This window comes from Rutidosis leptorrhynchoides, chromosome 7 (assembly GCF_046630445.1).
Source record: "Rutidosis leptorrhynchoides isolate AG116_Rl617_1_P2 chromosome 7, CSIRO_AGI_Rlap_v1, whole genome shotgun sequence".
NCBI classification, from domain to species: domain Eukaryota; kingdom Viridiplantae; phylum Streptophyta; class Magnoliopsida; order Asterales; family Asteraceae; genus Rutidosis; species Rutidosis leptorrhynchoides.
The window spans coordinates 275,786,376-275,811,191 of record NC_092339.1 but is presented as its reverse complement, the minus strand read 5'-3'; the positions used below and the strand labels follow the sequence as shown (position 1 = coordinate 275,811,191).

Below are 24,816 nucleotides of genomic sequence, written 5' to 3'. Positions count from 1 at the left end.
CATAATAAGGAGTAGTACGATTTAGGCTCTGCTAAATATAAATTTAAAACTATTGCTCTCACCTATCGATAGCTGATTCTGACGCCTTGCGGCCTAACGACACTGCATAAATAAAACTGTCCATTTCGGTCATATCAGGGTGGAACAAAGTTTTTGGCGCCGCTGCTGGGGAACTGGTATCAGACAACACTATTTTTATCAAACCTATTCGTAAGCATTTAGTGGTGTCTAAGAAAGCGAATATACACGAACTTGGTTATTGGATTTTCCGAATGGTCTCCAATTATATTGGAACCAAAAGGATCCTGCCTCTCCATAGTCGGCCAGGCCACTGGGTTTGTTGAATAGTTCGTGCGAAGCTATGTTATCAAAATACCAGGGAATCAGTAACAAGAACCAAAAACATAATTAAACCTAGGTTAACTACCTTAGCTTACCTTAAATTACCTTAGATTACCTTAGAATACCTTAGATTAAGTTCGCTTTAGTTTACTTTAGATTAAATTAGGAACTTAGCTTATCTACCTAAAATTTAAAATAAGAGGGCATACTTAGTGTATGACTCAAACCCGATATAGACCAGGGCCGTTGTTATTCGTACCTGATCCAGATGCAATAATCTCTAAAGCACGCAAAGAAGAATGAAATGGAAATTGAATGGCGTTACGCGTTACTCTAGAATAAAACACCAAACCCTCGATTGAAGGTCGAGGAGGACCAATTAGATTCTTAGAGATTCAAGGATACTCGGTTAAAGCATCACATTATACAACTCATCAAAAAAGGTTGTCAATTTCATGGACTACCGAATGACGATCCTAACTCTCACTTTGATAAATTCATATCTCTTTCGAACTCCTACAAACAGCCAGGGATAGGGCAAGATATAGTCTGTATATATTTGTTCCCCTATTCTCTCACTCATCATGCACAAACCTGGTTTGAAGGATTGGAAAATGATTCCATCACCTCATGGACGGAGATGGCTACTAAATTCCTAACCAAATATTTCCCTCCTTCCAAACAAACCAAACTTAAGAATGACATCATTAACTTTAAACAAAGTTATGATGAATCTCTTTACACAGCATGGGGGCGATTCAAAACTCTACTGAAGAAATGCCCTAATCACCAGTTCTAAAGATCAGCCCAAATCTGTACCTTCTACAATGGTCTTACAGTAAATCATAGGACGACGATCGATGCAGCAGCTCAAGGAAATCTAATGAACCAAACAGCAGACGAAGCATGGGAGTTGCTCGAGAACATGACAATGCATCATCATGACTGGAACAGTGCAGAAACAACTTCATCATCCGCTCCACTCTCCGCACTTAATAATCAAACAGAGACCATCAAATCCCTCACGGATAAGATGGAATCTCTTGCCAAACAACTCAGAGAATTGAAGACGCAGCCGCAGCAGGTTAACCAGGCTCAGGCCTGTGTTAACTGTACCAACCCGCAACCCACTAAAGAATATCAAGTTGAGTAAGAGAATCCTGATGGTTCAGTCTGTTACGTTCAATACCCAGCTCTTCAATCAAATCCCGGATTCAATCAACCACCTAAGGCTAACCAATTTCAAAGAAACACTCAGTGTTTTTGCTACAGTTACCCACCTTATCCACCCCAACAATCTCAATTGACCTACGATCAACCACTTCCGCTCACTGGACCACTAGCTTAGGAAAATTCTCCAACCACCCAAATTACGAAAGTTACTAACCCTGCTCTCTGGACTGATAATCAGTTGACTTAGTTCATTTAAGGTCAACAACATCTAAATCAGAGAACCATGTCTAGACAATACTAGACAGAGATACTAATACAAAACCAATTGGCTCTACTCAAAAGTCTAGAAATGCGGCTCGGACAGTTATCACAACGCCTAGAAACCCGACCACAAGGAAGATTACCTAGTAATACTATTCAAAATCCCCACATAGAGGAAGCTAAGCAAATGGACTCCATAATCCCAATGGAAGAACCTCGGAGAAGGTCAGCTACGCTCAAGAACAAATCGACATATTCTCAGAAGCTGCCCACTCAAACTCCGGTTCGTGTACCTTATCCTGGAAGGCTACTGGAAGAACCATCCAAGCTTGAAACCTACAAACTTGATGAAGATTCCCGGACACCATGTCCAAGGTTCCCAACCAGAAGAGATACATTCGGAGACTTCTCTCTACAAAGGAAAGGTTACCAGATTCCAACAAAATTCCACTAAGTGAAGAATGCTAGGCATTGCTCAGAAACTCTCTACCGAAGAAACTAGGAGATACGGGCTGATTCATTTTCCCATGTTCAATCTACCAATCTGGAACCATTCATGCGCTAGCAAATTTAGGAGCACGTATCAACCTAATTCCCTATTCTCTCTACAAGAGATTAGAGTTAGGAGACTTGTCACCAACCAAAATGATAATCTAACTTGCCGATCACACAATTCGATATCCTAAGGGCATAGTTGAGAACGTGTTGGTGAAAGTTGACAAATTCTTGTATCCTACGGATTTTGTAGTAATGGACATCAAGGAAGACCTACACACGCTGATAGTATTAGGGAGACCTTTCATGAACACGGCTAGGACTGTCATTGATGTGTACAATCAAACCTTGATCTTGCGATCACATGGGGAGAGCGTTACCTTCAAAATTGACCTACCTACCGATCTTTCTGGACCGGCAGAGATGTTTACTATTTCCACCAGACGGATCACTTCCGATGACGAGTCCCCACCACCAGCCGATGATATCGAAATGGGTGTCAAATCGCAGTCTGATGAGGACCCAGAATTGGAAGAAGAGGATCCTAGCGAAGAAATAGAGGAAGAGGAAGAATCTGAGGAGGAAAAAAAAATGGGAGACATAGAGAAAACTGTGATAATGCCCTCTCTAAGAGTAGAACATCACGAAGAATTAATGAGGCCATAGATGGAGGATCATAGTTTAATTATTTGATTCAAAAAGAAAACTACTAAGGACGCCAAAGTTAAAGATATAGAGATTGACCCTGCCAGTATCGAAGTGAAGCACCAGAATATTGAAGAAGCCCGCTCATCAGAAGAAAACTATACCGATGATGACAAGGAAGAGCAAAATGAAGACATTCTGGATGATTCATATTCTCCACCCGCAGCAGATCATGAGGAGTCGAACTCTTCTTCAAATCAGATCCCGGTCGTATCTAATCACGCCGACATGATAACCTTCATCAATGACACTGAAGAATTTGAAGATATTCTCGAAGCCATCCGTAAATCAATAATTGATTTCACACCTCGCTTAAAGGAACGGATCAAGGCTATCAAAGATAAATACATCCTCTATCTACAGAGAGAAGATGATAATGTTAAAATCTTAGAAGGGCGCATACAAGACTTTATCAGTACTCTTCAAGATCATATTTTCCATGAAGAAAGGTAACGAGAGCACAATTCAGTAGTTCGCACTATTCTTGAGACAAGATTTTATCAAGATCAGAAGATCATCTATTCTAAGGTTTACAATGCCTTAGCTGGATCTGCACTTCCGTTCTCAGCAAATCAACGAGTACTACTGACTCCAATCTGGAAACATATGGATCTTTCCACAGTCGCCCGACTCATCACTCTGATTTGCAAATGATTGAAGATCTTCACAGCCTCTTCATTCTATTGGAAAGAGATAATTTCGAAAGCACACCAGACAGACTAGTGATTTACGTAACAATTGATCACCACGCTGATCTGATTATCAAGGAGTTACGAAACGTAGTAGCAGAAGAAGGGAGATGCAACAATCCATTCTCACACCTGGAACCAGACCGAGTCAACATTTCCACCTTTGTTACGAAGCAATTAGCGCGTATCTTCCATGAATCTACAAATCCTAGTTTCACATTCAAAGCTGGATGTCAGGAGATATATTCCAAGATGGTGACATTAATCCTTGGGTCAGGACTGCTTTTCACTTCTTTTCAGCTTCGCTCTTAACAAATTTGTGCAAAGCTACAAACTCCTACTTTGGAGATCACCGTTCAGAAGATTTTGAGTTACTGAAGATACAATTTCTGAAACTATTTAAAGACCTCCGAAATGAGCATCCCGCCAGAGAAATAATCACCACCAGCACGACCTCGATGTTTGACATTCATGGATCAATCAGCAGAGCCGTAGACCATGTTCTCATCGGACTTCAAGATTTGTCACGAGCTAAAACAACCTGCCTTCACAAGCCAGCCAGTTTCTTCACAAGAAACCAAGGCTATCCACTGGGGCTACTCCTTTTTCCCCTTTACTAGCTCAAATTTTAATGCCACATCCTAGCTTATCACTAAGTGTGGGATTTCAACCCAAATAGACACTAGACAAATATTCCCAAAATCATTAACAAAAATTCCTAAGTGTGGGATACACTAGGAACATTGAGGATAATGTTCGTCTAAGTGTGGGATGTTGGTATAATCTTTTTATGCTATATTAAAATAGCCCATTACAAAATCTCGAGTTCTTAAGCCAAATTTCAAAATTTTTAACAAGAGAAAGACTTTCTGAAAAAGTACTTTCAAAAACCTAAAACGTTTGTAAATAAAAATAAGGCTTAAGTAAGGTAGAAATCTTGTTGGGATGAACTGAATCTCTAATAGAGCATTGCATGACTAGACATTATCGACCTAAGTTGATTATGGTGAGGCACTCAAATAAGACCATATAAGAATTCATCTTTAATGCTTTGCTATTTTTCGTTGAGAGTGCCAATGTCTGTACTCAGAATCAGAACTTTCTCTAGATCTGCATTTCCAAGAAATGAAATGTGATTCGTGTATAATCAGAAGAGCTAGCATTTCATCAAATAAACCCTTCACATCTTTCACCACCTCTACCACATCAAACCGTCACCCACATCACCTTTACTACCACTAAAAAAATCCATAAAATTGGATTCCTTCCAAAAAACCGATGTTATACACTTCTCAAGTATCACGGCAAAGGCCTTGCAAAACGTTTACTGGCAGAAAGTTTCTCAAGATAAAATCTCTAAAAAATAATGTGTATTTTCAAAGTTCTGAGAAAATGAGGACTTATAAAAAGAAGCGCCAAAGAAGAACTTGACCGAAGAATGCCTAACAAAGGAGAAAAGTTCGAAAGTGATTCTCAAAAATATCAGCACTCCCTTTCTCAACCCTTAAAAACATCTTCACCACCACTCCTTTCCATCCTTCCAAAATGATAAATGACCTAGGAGCCATGGTAATTACCGTTTCCACATTAGTAACAAGGATTTGAGTCTTTATCAAGCCTATGACGATGAGTGCAACATGACAAGCTATGAGTGAATTCAATTCTTAGATCTATAGGGAACCCTAAATACTTGTGTGATTTGAGTGACCCGTGAAAGCTAGCCTAAGTCATGTAACCTCCTCGCATGCTTGCAGAGATAGTTTCAACCTTAATATGGTAACTCACCTTATTTTCGTTCTTATAATAAAAAGCAAACCGCTTAGGATTATAGAAAAGAAACTCTGAAAAGATTTCTTAAAGTAAAAATAACAAATTTGCTTGAGGATAAGCAAAGTCTAAGTGTGAGGTATTTGATATCGGCTAAAAAGTCACATTTTCACCTCAGTATTGAAGCCCGAAAATAATAAAGTTCCATGATTTATCGCCAAAATACCCACTTTATCAGTTAAAAGTGAAGATCAAGTGATTATGAAGCCGGTGCAAAAAAGAATCAAGAGAATCGGAGCTAAAACGAAGATTCTAGAGCGAATACGTAAAAGATAAGTTATGACCCCGAAAATCAAGTTACGATCCATCAAAACAGTAGACCAGGGCAAGCCATACGGCTTGCCAAATAGGAGAACATCCTACCATGTATTTGGGCACAACAAACGGGCTGCCATGCCATACGGACAGGCCATACAGCTTGCCATATGGCTTGGCATACGGCCTGCCAGTCGTATGCTGGCAAAATCCTTTTCTATTTAAAGGCCATTTTTCATCCATTTTTACACACACTTCAATTCAGTTCTCTCTCTCTCTTTCTACAATACTAGTCATACTTTCAAAGTCTTCGACTCCGTGCAGGAAACCTAGTACCCGGAGAAGAACGCCGAAGATTGTATTAGGAGCGGTCTGAAGTTTGAAGTTATCACTTTTGTATTCGGAACTCGTTTAATCTACTGGTACTTCTATCCTTTGTCTTTATATAATGTCTTTCATTATTATGATTTATGATATTGTTACCATGATTAGCGAGTAGTTATCTTTAGTGTATGCTATGATGTAGTCAGTTATAATGCCGAAATAATATTATGGTTTGTGTATATTATTGAGATGCTTTTCGAATATGCTTTAACCCTAGCTTATCACTAAGTATGGGATTCCAACCCTAATAGACGCTAGACAAATATTCCCAAAATCATCAACAAAAATTCCTAAGTGTGGGATACACTAGGAACATTGAGGACAATGTTCGTCTAATTGTGAGATGTTGGTATAATCTTTTTATGCTGTATTAAAATACCCCATTACAAACTCCCGAGTTCTTAGGCCAAATTTCGAAAATTTTTAACAAGAGAAAGCCTTTCCTAAAAAGTACTTTCAAAAACCTAAAACGTTTGTAAATAAAAATAAGGCTTAAGTAACGTAGAACTCTTGTTGGGATGAACCGAATCTCTAATAGAGCATTGCATGACTAGGCATTATCGACCTAAGTTAATTATGGTGAGGCACCCAAATAAAACCATATAAGCATTCATCTTTGATGCTTCGCTATTTTCTGTTGAGAGTGTCGATGTCTGTACTCAGAATCAGAACTTGTTCTAGATTTGCATTTCCAAGAAATGAAATGTGATTCGTGTATAATCAGAAGAGCTAGCCATTTTTCAAATAAATCCTTCACATCTTTCACCACCTCTACCATATCAAACCATCACCCACATCACCTTTACTACCACTAGAAAAATCCAGAAAATGGGATTCCTTCTGAAAACCCGATGTTATAAACTTCTCAAGTATCACAGAAAAAACCTTGCAAAAAGTTTACCGGGAGAAATTTTCTCGAGATAAAATCTCCAAAAAAATTGTGTATTTTCAAAGTTCTGAGAAAAAGGAGCAGAACTTATAAAAGGAAGTGCCAAATAAAAACTTGAGCGAATAATGCCTAACAAAGGAGAAAAGTTCGAAACACTTACGTCTCTCGGATATGACATACCTTGTATTTTATTTTGCTTAAGAAAGTTTAGACCTTTGTGGAATGTTAATACGTCACCCAACCGAGTCGCTCAATTAGATGAGCCGTTTGAACGTGTATGCATGTAGTCAGACTGCACGGGCATCGGGGGTAAGGGATGTTGCTGTCTATTCAGAATCTTCAAGCCTAACACATTAACCAGTGACATGTCTTATGACAGGAGCATTTGGACCAGTGTAGTGAACACAATGTCAGTACCTATTCATGAGCCATCATTTCATAATCTCTAACTGACGAAACCATAGTATGCACTTGCTTTAACCTTACCTAAATTACAAATTTTATCGCTTTTACTTTGTTTTATCTTATAAACTAGAAAACCCAAATTAGGTAATATAATACTACTCATTTACTTTCGAATTATCTTAATTTTTAGTTATAGGTTCGATTCTACTGATATCTTAAAAATTCGACCCTAGGTCATACTTCCCTTACTCACCATAATAAGGAGTAGTTCGATTTAGGCCCTGCTAAATATAAATTTAAAACTATTGCTCTCACCTCTCGATAGCTGATTCTGACGCCTTACGGCCTAACGACACCGCATAAATAAAACCGTCCGTTTCGGTCATATCACCTTTCTTCATGGTTTATTGAACTATGGAAAATTAATGGTTAGGTATTTGACACGTGAGTACCAAATGAAGAATCATCTAGGTTTTCCTTATTTTGACCGTTATCTGAAGCAACATTTATGACCTTGGGGTATCTATCACGACCCTACTTTTTCCGTTATCTTTTACCGTTTATTATTTAACGTTCGTTAATTTTTATTCATGCCACGTCATTTCTATGACCTATATTATTATTTTAGTAATACTATATTAATTATTATGTGTTATATGAATATTTATATTCATATTTTAAATTGTACGTTTCTACGTTTCGTGGATTTCTATCCGGCGAATCTTTTCAGTTTTCAAACTGACAGTCAGACTTTTGGGATTTTTAAATCCAAATTATTTTTAAATATAATATTTTGATGTCATATGATTATATATAGTGTTTATATATTTTATTCGTCGCGTATTTGTTATCTCTCAGAATATTTAATCGCGTAGTAGCATTTTCGCGTTTCGGGGTTCAATCGGGCGTTCGGGCTAAAAGCATTTTATCAAATATCAAAGATAGACCACTATGGGGCCTACCCTTTCTTTTTTCAACCGAAACCCACCATATCCCTCCCCATTTTTGTTTTTCACTTTTCATTTTCATTTAACACATTTCCATTTCAAAACATAATTCTCTCATTTCATTTTCTATCTTCCTCTTCTTTCTTTTTCTCGGCTGTCACCCATCAACCACCATCATCATCAATTGATCATCAATTCTTGCTTGGATCCTAGGGCTTTCATCATATTCGGGTTGCTCTCATCATTCTCTACGCGTTCATACCATTCAATTCTCGATTAGGGTATAAACCCTAACCCTAACTTTTTGATTTTTAATTAATTTTTCTGTTTTTGATGTTTAATATGATAGTATAGTGCTTGTATGTTGTTGGATTATTGATTGTATGCTTAGAATCACTCGTTAATACATGTTTTCGGTTTGATTGATTGTGAACAGCAGACTAATCGACCATTTCAGTAAACTTAACTGATGTTTTTGTTAAAATAAAGTGTCTAGATGTCTTCCTCTCATCAAGACATTAATTTTAGACTCCGGATTCATGTTATTTCGATTCCCAGAACTTAAGATATGATTAAAATGGTGTTTTCATGAAATCAAAATATAAAAACGAATGGGTTCAGGTTCGGTCCAACTTTGTGACCACTTTTGGAGTCTCTAGGGTGTTCTAGTGTGTTAGGATTGATGATTGGATGAACATTCATGTTCGGGTCATCGAAATTCGAGCCACGGATCACCCGTTATGACTAAAACATGATTTCAAACGGATTAAAGCTCCAAGTTGATACATGGCTGATGGTCACGACTTGGTTGTTGTTATTGGGGTGTTCTTGAGTGCACTAATGTTTCGGGTGGTTTGGTTAGGCGGATATATATATAAGACTCGCCGAAAACCGATACCCAGGGCTCAAGTTATGACCCGATGAACTTTTAATTAAAACTTATGGTTATAAAATGGAACTTATGACATAAATAATGATTTTCATTATTATTAAATTACTTATGATATAAAAGTAATTATTTGAATTTAAGACTTATGATATATATTTATTATATCATTTATTAATTACATTATGACTTAATTAAACTTTTAATTAAACTTATGATTAATAATACTTTCATTATTAGTGAAAAATAATTATGGTAAGTATTAAACTTATGTTATGAGATTATTATAATAAGACTTATAATAAGGGTTAATTAATTATTTAATTATTATAAGGCTTAGTTAGTATTTAATTATAATTTAATTATTAAATACTTATGATTTAATAATTATAATTAAAACTTATGATATGATTAATAATTCATTATTAATTAATAATACTTATGATATGATTAAAATTTATTATTAATTACTAATATTTATATTATGATTAATATTTAATTATTTAATTAAATACTTATATTGTATTAATTATATCATTTAAACTTATGTTAACTTTAATAATTTAATTTAATTTAATTAAACTTATGATATGACATGATTATACATATATGACTTAAATAACATTATAACTTATGTTATTAATATAATTTATACTTTAAAATTCAATGTTGATTAAGTTTGACCAAGGTTGACTTTTGAGTTGACTTTCAGTTGACTTTGACTTTTAGTTGACTTTTGTTGACTTTCTAATTAAGGGAACTTTCCTAAGTTATAAACTTTCCAAAATTAGCAACTTCCGAAATATGGAAACTTTCTAAAAGTAGAAACTTTCCTAAAATAGAAACTTTCCAAAAATAGAAACTTTCTAAAAATAGAAACTTTCCTAAAATAGAAACTTTCCAAAAATGGAAACCTGCTAAAAATAGAAACTTTCTAAAAATAGAAAGTACGTGTCCTTACGCTGTTCTGATCAAACCGAAGCATGCTGAGTGTTATTCTATATTTACATGCAACCAGTATTATAGCTATCATATTAAGACTTGACCTAAGTTAGTTATTTATATCGACCTGCTTTATTTATAGGTCGGTGTTGTGATCATTTTTGATCACTTTACTTTGTTTGCTGTTCGTTTTTGTGTGGTTACTTCATTTGCTTTAAGGTGAGTTATAGTCCCATTTTTCTATTTTATATCTTTTGGGATGAGAATACATGCATTTTTTTTTTAATATTGGACACAAGTGGAAGTTGGTTTAATATTGTAGGTATTTGTTAACTTTGTTTTAGTCAACTTTTGGTTAACAATTTATGAATTTTTTTTATTCTAAACTTACATATTTGGTAGGTTTCCTTTATAGAAAATCATTTTTAAATAAAGAATGCAAGGTTATTTATCAAATTTATATAGAGTTATGATCAAACTGTGGGACCAAGATAATGATGGTCGTCAAGTGTACTTTGAGGGGTCGTTAAAGTTGGTATCAGAGCTCTGGTTGTAGGGAATTAGGCTGCATTGATGTCATTACCCGAGTCAATAGGGTGCATTAGTGAGTCTAGTCTACAGCCCGACCTATAGCGTATTTTTATATGTGGTTATTTGTATCCTATAAGTATGTATATTGTTAATATACATACATCTCTTCTATCTTCTGATTCCAGGAGGAACTCCCATTCCAATTAAACGTATTTTCCAACTCTTTTGAGAGTTTATCTCTTATAAGAACATCTCGGTTAGTGAAACCGAGGGATGTCATTCTTGAGTTATGAAATTCTCGACATTTCTATGTCATCTGTTATGGTTATGTATATAATGTTTGAGTTATATTACATGAGATGTCATTCTTGACTTCTAAAGGCTCGGCCTTTCGATGTCAGCTATTATGTTTAGGTATATAACATTCTTGTTATATGACGTGCCTTTGTGTCGTGGTGCCTTTGTGCTTTGGGCTGCGAATCGAAAACGTCATTCTTGACATTTAAAGATTCTTGATACTTCAAAGACATTTTTATATCATTGTTACTCTTATTCATTACTTTTGATGTTTTTGTCTCTTGTGCTATCCTTAGCACATTGTTTAAGAAATCATTTTAAAGAAATTGTTTGGAAATTCGAAGTTGATCGCTTATCCTGACCGCATGTAGTGCTATTGGAATGGAACTATGAATTGGTGAAATATAATGGCATTAGGCCAACGTGATTATATTACATTTATTCATAAAGAAGTCCCAATATTGTGACATGAGGAATAGAAATCGAGTCAAAGAAAATTTTTACACTACTCATTCAGAAATTTTGATGTATTACATGGGTAGGGAAAATATTCATTACATTATTTGTTGATATACGAGAAGCTCATTTTAACCAGATTATCTATTATCTATCTCATGCTCTATCCTTCATAACTCGCTTGTTAGTAACAGCTTCGCTCGGGAACAGTTTTGGCCCAAGGACTTATGCAGTGGTAATAGTCAAAACAACATTTAACTCATTGGTTTTCATGACCTCGTAACATTTGTTGGTCAAATGTTACACGACGATTCAAGTCCTTTACTTGATCTTCCGCGATCTTACTTCAACTTGTAACCTCTGAAATACAGATACTCTGTTTATAATCGGGAGTTTTATACATTTGTTTAATTGGGCGGTTCTCACGAGATTTATGGGCGAATAGAAGTAATGAAATATTTTTTCATGTATACAATTTATAAAATCATATATGTACGTAAGGACTCAAATGAATAAATTTACCATTACCTATTTTGGCTAGTATATACTAAATCATACCTTCAAAATTATTTTAAAACCACTCATTTGTTGAGCTGTTTGACTAAGTCAATTTGCTTTATATAAAATGGAACACGTTGTATATACTTCTAAATTTACTAAGAACTTCGTTCCATTTATGTTATCACATTAAGTGTTTAAAGCTTTTTCGAAACTCCTTTGATTGATTTTATCAAATTTTTGCATCACTCTATAGAGTGTTTGGATCACAGTTCTTCTCATCCTCCGTTTAAGGATGAAACTTACTATTAAGTTCATTGATAGAAACTCTTACACCACTTTGGATGCCGGTTTTATAAAATTTGTTGAAAAGTCTTTGCGCTCATAAAATTTTCCCTCTTATGGTTGGACATGGCCGAAACGTTGACCGATAAATCAATTTTCTGGGGTACACTCGGTGGTCACCCTATTGTAGAAAAGGCGCTAGGTGGGTTTCTACCCCAACTGTTGTTATAGTGGGTATCATGGATATATATTACACTAGACCATTTGAGGAGTTTCTACTCTCAATACTCGCTGTTAACCGCAACACCCTCGTAAACATCAATCCTAGGATTCAATACTTTGAGTTGCACGAAATTATTTTTGGAGATTCATCTCACCTGGAGTCGGCCATTCTTTATAACCCATGATTCACGTTCTTTTCATCCGCACATAAATTTGAGAATATGGATGAATCCTAGATTTCCTCGCTCATTGTACAAGGAAGTTCACTCTTGTTGAAATATCACACCTTTCGTACGTCTTCCTTTCGGAAATGTAATGAAAATTTACTTTGAAGTCCATGATCCTCGTTATCTCCTTTGAGAGAGTTACCTTAAATACCTATGCCACTGATATGGCTACTCTTCATATTTCTTCCTTCGTTGGTTATAACTTTATCTCATTCGTCCTAGTTTGTTCCCTTGGGGAGCTCCTGTTCTGGTTGTTAAGAAGAAAGATGGTTCGTTTCGTTTGTGTATTGATTATCGTGAATTGAACAAGCTTACTGTTAAAAATCGTTACCCTCTTCCTAAAATCGATGATTTGTTCGATGAGCTTCAAGGTTCGTCTGTTTATTCTAAGATCGATCTTCGTTCCGGTTTTATACCCTGCGGCTTAAAGAATCTGATGTACCGAAAACCGCATTCCGCACCCGTTATGGTCACTACGAATTTCTGGTTATGCCGTTCGGATTGACAAACGCACCTGCTGTGTTCATGGACCTCATGAACCGTATGTGTAGACCCTATCTGGACAAATTTGTTATCGTTTTCATCGATGATATTCTCATTCATTCCAAGAGTGATGAAGAGCACGAAGAACATTTGAAGTTGGTGCTTGATCTGTTGAGGAAAGAAGAGTTGTACGCTAAGTTCTCTAAGTGTGCTTTCTGTTTAAGAGAAGTTCAATTCCTTGGGCATGTTGTTAGTAAACAGGGAATACAAGTTGATCCTGCCAAGATTGAGGCAATTGAGAAGTGGGAAATTCTGAAGACTCCTACTCATATTCGTCAGTTTCTAGGGTTGGCAGGTTACTATAGGAGGTTCATTCAAGATTTCTCTCGTATATCGAAACCTCTTACTACTTTAACGCACAAGGGGAAGAAGTATGAGTGGAAGGATGAACAAGAGACTGCTTTTCAAACCCTAAAGAAGAAGTCGACTACCGCTCCGATATTGTCACTACCTGAGGGTAATGATGATTTTGTTGTTTATTGTGATGCTTCGCATCAGGGCTTTGGTTGTGTTTTGATGCAGCGAAAGAAAGTCATTGCTTACGCATCACGTCAGTTGAAGATCCATGAACAGAATTATACAACCCATGATTTAGAGTTGGGAGCTGTTGTGTTTGCGCTTAAGATTTGGAGACATTATTTGTGTGGGGTCAAAAGTACAGTGTACTCTGATCACAAAAGTCTTCAACATATCCTTGATCAGAAACAGTTGAATATGAGGCAACGAAGATGGGTTGAGACGTTGAACGATTATGATTGCGAACTTTTATATCATCCTGGAAAGGCCAATGTTATGGCTGATGTGTTAAGTCGTAAAGAGAGGGCTGAACCTTGCAGGTTTAGAGCCTTGAACATGACAATTCGAACAAACCTTGCAAGGTAGATTCTTGAGGCACAACAAGAAGCCTTGAAGGAGGAGAATTTTGTGAACGAGAAAGTCAGAGGCATGGCTAAGAAGTTTGAGGTACCAACCGATGGTACTAGGTACTTTGCAGGACGTCTTTGGGTTCCGAAGTTTGGTGATCTGCGACAACTGGTTTTAGATGAGGCTCATAAGTCTAGGTACTCTATTCATCCTGGTTCAGGAAAGACGTATCATGATCTTAAGGAGCTATATTGGTGGCCTAATTTGAAAGCTGATGTGGCTACTGATAGTGCTCCAAATGAACATATATTTAGTAGCAATATTATCACAATATGTAAATTATTTAGTTGTAATTGTCCTATTTTAAGTTGTAATCGTTTATATTAAATAATTGCGAAGACAAAAGGCGAAAATGAAGATTTGAAGACGCAAACGTCCAAAAAACTCAAATGTACAAGATACAATCCAAGTGGTTCAAATTATTGATGAAGAACGTCTAAAAAGGAAAGAGTACAAGTTACAAAACGCAAAGTACAAGATATTAAATTGTACGCAAGGACGTTCGAAAATCCGGAACGGGGACATGAGTCAACTATCAACGCCCGACGCAACGGACTAAAAATTACAAGTCTACTATGCACAAGAATATAATATAATATATAAATAATTATATTAATTATTTATATTTTATATTTATATATATAAAACGTCGGCAAAGAAGATCCAAAAGGGTGTGAGCTGTATCCCATTTCCCCGTCACTCGCGGAGTTCTCAGGCACAAAGTGCCGCGACTCGCGGAGCACAGAAATTTCAGAATGCCTATAAAAGGTCGCGAATTCTGCCAAGTTTAAATATAATACATAATAATAATAATACTCTGTAATATATATATATATATATATATATATATATATATATATATATATATATATATATATATATATATATATATATATATATATATATATATATATATATATATATATATATATATATATATATAGTATAGGTTAGTTTTATATTAGATTAGTTTGGGTTATGTAAAGGTTATTTTACGGGTTTTTGAAGTCGAAATTCTGTCCGTGTAACACTATGCGATAAATACTCAATGTAAGTTATGTTCTCCTTTTTAAATTAATGTCTCGTAACTAAGTTATTATTATGCTTATTTGAGCCGAAGTAATTATGATGTTGGGCTAAATATTAAAGATGGGGTTATTGGGCTTTGTACCATAATTGGGGTTTGGACAAAAGAACGACACTTGTGAAAATTAGACTATGGGCTATTAATGGGATTTATATTAACTAAATGATACCTCATTAAATTAATATAGAGATTTACAATTTGACGTAGATATAAATAACCACATACGCTCGATCGGACACGATGGGCGGGATATCTATAAATACTAATAATTGTTCATTTGACCGGACACGGGGATGGATTAATAGTCAATGGACTCATTAAAACAGGGGTGGATTACATTCAAGGGTAATTGGTGTAATCGTTAACAAAGTATTAAAACTTTGGATTACACACAGTCGATAACCTGGTGTATTCATTAAACAAAGTATTAAGACCTTGTTATAGTTCGAATCCCCAGTTAGTTGGAATATTTGACTTCGGGCATAACGTTAAATTTGCCGAGCATTTTATAATTATGATCGATGAACTATTGTGGACAAAAACTAGATAGGTTTCAAATACATCCAGGACAAAGGACAATTAACCCAAGACAATAAATTAAAATCAAAACGTCAAACATCATAGTTACGGAAGTTTAAATAAGCATAATATATTTTATTTCATATTTCCTCGTACTTTTATTTATTGTCATTTTAATTATTGTTATTTATTTTATATTGGTTAAATATTGTCATTTACTTTACGCTTCACTTAAAATATAAAATCGACAAACCGGTAATTAAACGGTAAACCCCCTTTTATATATTATTAATATAATATATTTTGTACAAATATAATTGTTTAAAAATATAGTGTGCAATAAGCCCGCTCCCTGTGGAACGAACCGGACTTACTAAAAACTACACTACTGTACGATTAGGTACGCTGCCTATAGTGTTGTAGCAAGGTTTAGGTATATCCATTCTATAAATAAATAAATATCTTGTGTAAAATTGTATCGTATTTAATAGTATTTCCTAGTAAAATTTAATAATATTTTATACCCCTTAGCTTTAACTATCAAGTTTTTGGCGCCGCTGCCGGGGAACTCGGCGAAACGCTATATTTTTAATATATATTTGTATAAATATATTTTTAGAAAAACAATATAAAATTTAAAAAAAAACCGAAAAAAAACATTTATAAATCTAGTTTTAAGAGTTTTATTTATAAAATTATAAAATATTTCTATTTTTATTTTAGGTTTTAAAATATAAGATTTATTAAATTTATATAAATATATTTTATTTAAAACAGAAAAATAAATAAATAAAATATAAATAAAACTGACCTGTTGAATTTAAACCTGCACCTAATCTGAATTTTCGAACCCCGCGACTCGCGGAGTTTTCCAGCTTTGGACACCGCAACTCGCGGAGCAGCCCTGACACGGGTACACAGGAACCCTAAAAGCATTTATTACGGAGTAATTATTATTATTAATTTTTAATTAAACCCTAATTAGTTTTTGTTAATTTATTATTTAGTTTAGATTTTTAGATTTAATTTATATATTTAGTTAAATTAGTTTAATTAAATTATAAAATTAATAATTTTATAAAATAAATAATATAAAAATAATATTTTTATAAAAAATTGTACTTTTTACAACTTTTAGTATATTTTTATATTTTGTCCCTTTTTAATTGTTTTAGCGTAATTTTTTGTATTTTTCGCTCGTATTTAGTTTTAATTCATAGTTTTTGCCGTAGTTATTTTTATTTCTAGATTTTTAGGCTTTGCCGTAAAATCTCTTAAGTGCCTTTTCTTTAGACTAAGATTTAGGTGCTTTAGAATTTTGCGACGCCTTTTTATATTTTAGTACCTTTTTAAGATATTTCCATTTGGGATATAGTATTTCTTTTAAGCTTTAATATTTTTAGACGCAACTTTTAATTCTTAGTTTTTAGTTCCTTTTTAAGTTACGACGCGCTATTTTCTTATTTTTATTTTTCGACGTTTTTTGACGCGCACTCTTTTTCTTTCTTATTTCTCGACACGCTAGTTTTTAGGACTTAGAAATTTTCTCTACTTCTTCTCTAAAATTCCAAACGAAAAATTATTTTAAGTGGTTAAATTGATAGACATCCAAATTTTCTGCTTCGTAGTAATAGTTGGATTTGTTAGTGGCTGAGTTGTGAGCTTCCGATTTAAAGGGTTCTGGCTCCCTGCTGCATCTATTGGCTATTCGAAACATGGGCAAAAGCAGAAAAGCCTATTAATTTGATAACTTATATAATTTTTATATTTATAACTAATAGGATAATTAAAATTTGGTAATAAGCGCATTATGAAAAGTCTCGAAGATATTTTGGAAACTCTTTACGACATACGAAATCAATACTCTCAACCGAGTGTTGATGACAATTCGTTCGGTCAATCTTGGATCACGAATGACGAAACAATAACTGGTTGTGAAATCTGTGGAGATTATCACTCAACATGGGAATGTTATTATTACGTTCGTATGGAAAATTACGCACCCATGGAACCTGAATGGAATGATTATGAGGAATACAATTCAAATTGGGATTATTCCCAAGAATATATCCAAACTCAACAACCAGTAGACGAGGAAAATTATGTGTCTGAAAATTTATTAGACAATATGAAAATCAAACTCGAAGAACTCAATGCTCAAAATGAACAAATGAGAGAGTTTGTAAATAGGCAAGCTGAAACTCTATCAGATTACACACCTGTTGATCTGAGGAGTCGTGTGCAAGAAAATCTCATATCATCGAATTTTGATGAATTCGAGAGCTCCGAAATCACCAACTATTTCGATGATACTTTTTATTCAGCTTTACCAATTTCACAACATATCGACACATTAGCCTCTACCTACGAAATCATCGATCCATCTATGGATGAAGAAGAAGTAAGGGTGACAAATTGGTACTCTTGGGAAAACGATAACGTTGAAAATTTTATCCCCAAGACCAAAGTGGTAGGACCGATAAGTACCGTTAATGAAGAAAAATCTACTTCGATCCCGAAATTCACTATTCCACAACCTTCCAACCCAATATTCTCAATAGACGAGTCATCTACCGAAGATGAACTACGAGCTGTAATAGATATTGACACCTCAAATTTCACCCAATTGGGTAATAGAGGTGAAAACTTTGATCTCGAGAATAAAAGGAAGGAAATGTTAGGAATTGTCCGCCCTATAATATATATGTCGGTGAATATCGATCCATTTGACCAAGAACCAGAAAAGAGACATATCCATTTACTAAAAGCTACACTTAAAAAAGAATTAAGTAGTGATATTCGGGTGGGTCTAAACTTTAAACCCATTGATATATTATACACCACCCGAGATGTAAATAACTGGCTCACTACTCTAATTCGTGGAACTTATTCTACCGACTTCACATGTCGTCAGCTAAGTGTGGGGAAGTTTAACCCCACTTAACGTTAAATTAGGGGTTCGGGTTAGTGCATAACTCGTTAATAAACATGCATAATAAATTAGGGTAAAAGACGCATTTTTAAAGATTAGCAAACAGTTCAGAAAAGCAACTTTTTTTGAAGAAAAATATGTGTGATAAAACAAGAAGGAATGAACGATGAGGCGCGCCATCTATCATTCGACGAGCTTTGTAATTACAAACTGGGTATTTTTAATCACTTTTCTACACTTATCACCCTCGTGAATTTATAATTAAAGTCTGATTTCATGCAAATGAGGGCATTGCATGATCTCAAGTGTGGGGAAGGGTTATAAATTCTCTCGGGTTTATACTTGGTTTATTTGACAAATTTTATGAAAATTTGAAAAATTTTCAACTAAATGAATTTAAAATCATGTTTATACATATTTATGAACGAAAATGATAATACCGAAATTATTGTTACCTCGAAAAGGACATAAATTGAGAAACAACTAAAATGCTTGAATTTATTTATTTAAGATATAAAAAGACGCATGAAAAAAAAGCCAAGTGTGGGGAGAATGTACCAAGTTATTCAATTAAAAACTATCTATCACATGTTTCTGTAAAGTTATTGCAGGTGCTTTTTGGACTAAATTAACTGTCTTACCCGATTTACTGTAAAGAGAGATGGATCTACAAGATTAATCAATTCCATCATTAAAAGGAAGTAAAGTCTTCCGAAAAAGACACGCGCTTCTTGATTTAGGTCAAGAAGTTGTCGTCCAGACCAGCTGTAGGTTGACGAAAAATCTAGAAAAGTCATCTCTAAAATCAGCAGGAAATCCACGGACCTCAGCATAAAACAGGGTCGTCAAGTGGTCAGATTTATCCTAACCATGAGAAGGATTTATCTCGTAAAATGGGGAGGGCGCCGTGCAAATTAGCTGGATAAGACTAATGAATCAGATCCCCAGAAAGGATAATCTCCTTAAAGATTAAAAATCAGCTTTTAAGACTGATATTACTCATTCCTAGACTTTGACCTTAAAGATTGAGAATTACAAACTCATGGAATTCAATGATATCTAAACTCGAGCTTGAACGAGAAAATATTTTGATCAAAATTAAAACCGATTTGTTTTCTGAAAACCTATTTTCAATGCGTTCATTACCATTGAACGTAAAATCCTAGGAATTCACCTGGAATTCATTAGGTCACCTGAACCAAATCGGGTGTCAACCGTAAGAACGGTGGTTGCATAGCATGGTCGAAGACAGGACCTTGTGCCAGACCGAAAAATCATAGGATGATCTTTACTATTGCTCCTACAAAGGATAGTAATAGCATCCGACACGTTTTTGGACCATAATCAAATGCATGTCATTAGACATTGCCTTAACAGTTTCTTGTTCATCACTTTCCTTTACAACCGGACGGTAGTTTGCCGAAAGGTAATATACGGGACAAGTAAACTGGACGTGTTGCTTTCCTAATACAAGGTAAGCAAGTGGGTGACACAAACCATAAGTGTTGAGCTAAAATTTTCAAATCTGAAACCTACCAAACCCACAAAAAGAATTTGCAAACACCGGTGAAGGGTTATTCCGGAAAACTTATCTAGGGTAAAAGCTAGATTTAATTTTCAAAAGATCAAATGTTTTCATAAAGATCCAATTTCCTTAAAGGATCTAAATTTTTATAGTCATGTGGGACTGTAAACCACAACGTTACTATCATTGTTTATACCGCCGTATCAAAATCACTAATGTATAAAGTGTGAAGAATAAAGAAGTGATTCGTGTGATTTAATTTCAAGTTTTGTATTGCTTGAGGACAAGCAACGCTCAAGTGTGGGGATATTTGATAGTGCTCCAAATGAACATATATTTAGTAGCAATATCCTCACAATATGTAAATTATTTAGTTGTAATTGTCCTATTTTAAGTTGTAATCATTTATATTAAATAAGTGCGAAGATAAAAGGCGAAAACGAAGATTTGAAGACGCAAACGTCCAAAAAACTCAAATGTACAAGATACAATCCAAGTGGTTCAAATTATTGATGAAGAACGTCTAAAAAAGACAAGAGTACAAGTTACAAAACGCAAAGTACAAGATATTAAATTGTACGCAAGGATGTTCGAAAATCCGGAACGGGGACATGAGTCAACTATCAACGCCCGACGCAACGGACTAAAAATTACAAGTCTACTATGCACAAGAATATAATATAATATATAAATAATTATATTAATTATTTATATTTTATATTTATATATATAAAACGTCAGCAAAGAAGATCCAAAAGGGTGTGAACTGTATCCCATTTCCCCGCAACTCGCGGAGTTCTCAGGCACAAAGTGCCGCGACTCGCGGAGCACAGAAATTTCAGAATGCCTATAAAAGGTCACGAATTCTGCCGAGTTTAAATATAATACATAATAATAATAATAATAATACTCTGTAATATATAATAAATGAATATATATATATATATATATATATATATATATATATATATATATATATATATATATATATATATATATATATATATATATATATATAGTATAGGTAAGTTTTATATTAGATTAGTTTGGGTTATGTAAAGGTTATTTTACGGGTTTTTGAAGTCAAAATTCTGTCCGTGTAACACTACGCGATAAATACTCAATGTAAGTTATGTTCTCCTTTTTAAATTAATGTCTCGTAACTAAGTTATTATTATGCTTATTTGAGCCGAAGTAATTATGATGTTGGGCTAAATATTAAAGATGGGGTTATTGGGCTTTGTACCATAATTGGGGTTTGGACAAAAGAACGACACTTGTGAAAATTAGACAATGGGCTATTAATGGGATTTATATTAACTAAATGATACCTCATTAAATTAATATAGAGATTTACAATTTGACGTAGATATAAATAACCACATACGCTCGATCGGACACGATGGGCGGGATATCTATAAATGCTAATAATTGTTCATTTGACCGGACACGGGGATGGATTAATAGTCAATGGACTCATTAAAACAGGGGTGTATTACATTCAAGGGTAATTGGTGTAATTGTTAACAAAGTATTAAAACCTTGGATTACACACAGTCGATAACCTGGTGTATTCATTAAACAAAGTATTAAGACCTTGTTACAGTTCGAATCCCCAGTTAGTTGGAATATTTGACTTCGGGCATAAGGTTAAATTTGCCGAGCATTTTATAATTATGATCGATGAACTATTGTGGACAAAAACCAGATAGGTTTCAAATACATCCAGGACAAAGGCCAATTAACCTAAGACAATAAATTAAAATCAAAACGTCAAACATCATAGTTACGGAAGTTTAAATAAGCATAATATATTTTATTTCATATTTCCTCGTACTTTTATTTATTGTCATTTTAATTATTGTTATTTATTTTATATTGGTTAAATATCGTCATTTACTTTACGCTTCACTTAAAATATAAAATCGACAAACCGGTCATTAAACGGTAAACCCCATTTTATATATTATTAATATAATATATTTTGTACAAATATAATTGTTTAAAAATATAGTGTGCAATAAGCCCGCTCCCTGTGGAACGAACCGGACTTACTAAAAACTACACTACTGTACGATTAGGTACGCTGCCTATAGTGTTGTAGCAAGGTTTAGGTATATCCATTCTATAAATAAATAAATATCTTGTGTAAAATTGTATCGTATTTAATAGTATTTCCTAGTAAAATTTAATAGTATTTTATACCCCTTAGCTTTAACTATCAGCTACATATGTGGCTAAGTGTTTGACCTGTGCTAAGGTTAAAGCTGAACATCAGAAACCGTCTGGACTTTTGGTGCAACCTGAGATTCCCGAGTGGAAGTGGGAATGTATTACGATGGACTTTATTACCAAGTTATTGAGAGTTGTGGGTGGTTATGATACCATTTGGGTGATTGTTGACCGACTCACAAAGTCATCTCATTTCTTCACAATTAAGGAAACAAATTCGATGGAGAAGCTTACTCGTTTGTATTTGAAGGAAATTGTTTCGAGACATGGTGTTCCTGTATCTATTATTTCAGACCGAGACAGTCGATTTATATCGAGGTTCTGGCAATCCTTACAGGAAGCTTTTGGGAACTAAGTTGGACATGAGCACCGCTTATCATCCGCAGAAGGATAGTCAGAGTGAAAGGACCATTCAAACATTAGAAGACATGTTGCGAGCGTGTGTTATTGATTTTGGTAATGGGTGGGATAGATATTTGCCACTAGCTGAATTTTCTTATAATAACAACTATCATGCAAGTATTAAAGCCGCGCCGTTTGAAGCTCTGTATGGTAGAAAGTGTAGGTCTCCTATCTGTTGGAATGAGGTTGGGGATGCTCAACTCACAGGCCCAGAAATTATTCATGAGACTACCGAGAAGATCGTACAGATTAAAGAAAGATTGAGAACTGCCAAAAGTCGGCAAAAGAGTTATGCCGACAAGAGAAGGAAAGTTATAGAATTTCAAGTTGGTGACCATACCATGTTGAAGGTATCACCTTGGAAAGGTGTGGTACGATTTGGTAAAAGGGGAAAGTTGAATTCTAGTTTTGTTGGACCGTTTGAGATTACCGAGAGAGTTGGACCCGTGGCTTATCGTTTGAAATTGCCACAAGAACTCAGTACTGTTCACGACATTTTTCATATATCGAATTTAAAGAAGTGTTTGGCCGAGGCCGTTGAAACCATTCCTCTTGAGGAGCTTCATGTTGATAAACAACTCCATCTTATTGAGGAACCTGTTGAAATTATGGATCGAGAGGTTAAGACGCTCAAGCAAAGTAGAATTCCTATAGTCCGAGTGAGATGGAATGCTAGACGCAACCCTGAGTTCACTTGGGAGGGTGAAGACCAGATGAGGCAAAAGTACCCGCATTTGTTTTCAGATTCCGAGTCAACCCCTGCACCTGCTTAAATTTCGGGACGAAATTTCCGTATAGGGAAGGTACTGTCACGACCCTACTTTTTCCGTTAACTTTTACCGTTTATTATTTAACGTTCGTTAATTTTTATTCATGCCACGCCATTTCTATGACCTATATTATTATTTTAGTAATAATATATTAATTATTATGTGTTATATGAATATTTGTATTCATATTTTAAATTGTACGTTTCTACGTGTCGTGGATTTCTATCCGGCGAATCTTTCGGTTTTCAAACCGACGGTCAGACTTTTGGGATTTTTAAATCCAAATTATTTTAAATATGATATTTTGATGTCATATGATTATATATAGTGTTTATATATTTTATTCATCGCGTATTTGTTCTCTCTCCGAATATTTAATCGCGTAGTAGCATTTTCGCGTTTCGGGCTTCGATCGGGCGTTTGTGAAAGGACCCGTTCATACCGATTATGAACGATTCATGATAGTTGATTTAATTGTGAGGTATTTGACCTCTAAATGATACATTTTATAAACATTGTATTCGTTTTTAAAAGACAAACTTTCATTTCATCGAAAGTTGACGGCATGTATACCATTTTATAATATATCCAACTATAATTGACTTAATAATAATCTTGATGAACTCAATCAATCGAATGCAACGTCTTTTGAAATATGTCATGAATGACTCCAAATAATATCCCAAAAATGAGCAAATACACAGCGGAAGATTTCTTTCATACCTGAGAATAAACAAACTTAAAAGTGTCAACCAAAAGGTTGGTGAGTTCATAGGTTTATCGTAATCAATCATTTCAATATTTTAATAGACCACAAGATTTCAGATATTTAATTTTACACGTAATTCGAGTAAAAATAGTACGCATAACCTGCGAATTAAAATTCATTCATATGGTGAACACCTGGTAACCGACATTAACAAATGCATCTAGAATATCCCCAAATATACAGGTACACTCATCTGTATATAAAATTGAAGTACTAAAGCATCCATAACCTGGATGGGGTTTGTTAGGCCCAATAGATCTATCTTTAGGATTCGCGTCAATTTGGGGGTCTGTTCCCAAATTCTTAGACTACCAAGCTAAAAAGGGGTGATATCCGGTATAATAATTCGACCATAGAATGTAGTTTCAGTACTTGTGTCTATTTCGTAAAACAGTTA

At 34.6% G+C, this 24,816-nt stretch overlaps 1 non-coding gene across 1 annotated transcript; it reads right to left on the bottom strand.

Moving 5' to 3' along the window:
• Window positions 1–1,031: 1,031 nt before the first annotated feature.
• Window positions 1,032–1,137, bottom strand: LOC139860905 (small nucleolar RNA R71). The gene has a single exon (XR_011763532.1). It is a non-coding gene; the product is annotated as a small nucleolar RNA R71 (small nucleolar RNA).
• Window positions 1,138–24,816: the final 23,679 nt, after the last annotated feature.